The sequence below is a fragment of the Trichechus manatus genome, unplaced genomic scaffold (genome assembly GCF_000243295.1).
Source record: "Trichechus manatus latirostris isolate Lorelei unplaced genomic scaffold, TriManLat1.0 scaffold00139, whole genome shotgun sequence".
In the NCBI taxonomy this organism is placed as follows: Eukaryota; Metazoa; Chordata; class Mammalia; order Sirenia; family Trichechidae; genus Trichechus; species Trichechus manatus.
The window spans coordinates 7,024,821-7,025,806 of record NW_004444075.1 but is presented as its reverse complement, the minus strand read 5'-3'; positions in this window follow the sequence as shown (position 1 = coordinate 7,025,806).

Below are 986 nucleotides of genomic sequence, written 5' to 3'. Positions count from 1 at the left end.
ACTTTACTTTGAGGAGGCAGCTCTTCCTCAGTCGTATTTTGAGTGCCTTCCAACCTGTGGGGCTCATCTTCTAGCACTATATCAGACAATGTTCCACTGGTATTCATAAGGGTTTTCACTGGCTAATTCTTTTTAGAAATAGACTACAGAGACTTTCTTCCTAGTCTGTCTTAGTCTGGAAGCTCAGCTGAATTCTGTTCTCCATAGGTGACCCCGCTGGTGTTTGAATACCAGTGGAATAGCTTCTAGCATCACAGCAACAGGCAAGCCCCTAGAAACTGAGAGACACATGGGGGACATTGCTGGTGGTAAGGTAAAATGGTACAGCCATGTAGAAAATAGTTGGGCAGTTCCTTCAAAAGTTGAACATAGAACTACCATATGACCCACTTATTCCACTCTTAGTTATATGCCCAAGATACTTGAAAGCAGGAATGCAAACAGACACATGTATACCAATGTTCACTGCAGCATTATTCATAATAGCCAAAAGGTGGAAACAACCCAAATGCACATCCACAGATGAAAAAAAATATGGTACTATATAAAGTGGAATATTCCTTATCCATTGAGACCAGGTGGTGTAATTGTTAAGAGCTTGACAGCTAACCAAAAGGTCAGCAGTTCGACTCCACCAGCTGCTCCTTGAAAACCCTGTGGGGTAGCTCTACTTTGTCCTACAGGGTCGCTATGAATGAGAATCAACTTGATGGCAACAGGTTTGTTTTGGTTTTGGTTTTGGTTTTGGTTTACTTACTCATAATGAGAAATAAAGGCCTAATATAATCCTCAGCATGGATGATCCTCGAAAACGTGCTGAGCAAAATAAATCATCAGGAAAAGACAAATACTGTATGATTTCCCTTATATGAAATAAGCAAATAGAAATAACAAATTATTTGTGGTTACCAAAGTTGGGAGGAAGTGGGAAAAAGGAGTTTTTATTTACAGGGTAGTGAGCTTATGTTAATGGTGGTAGAATAATT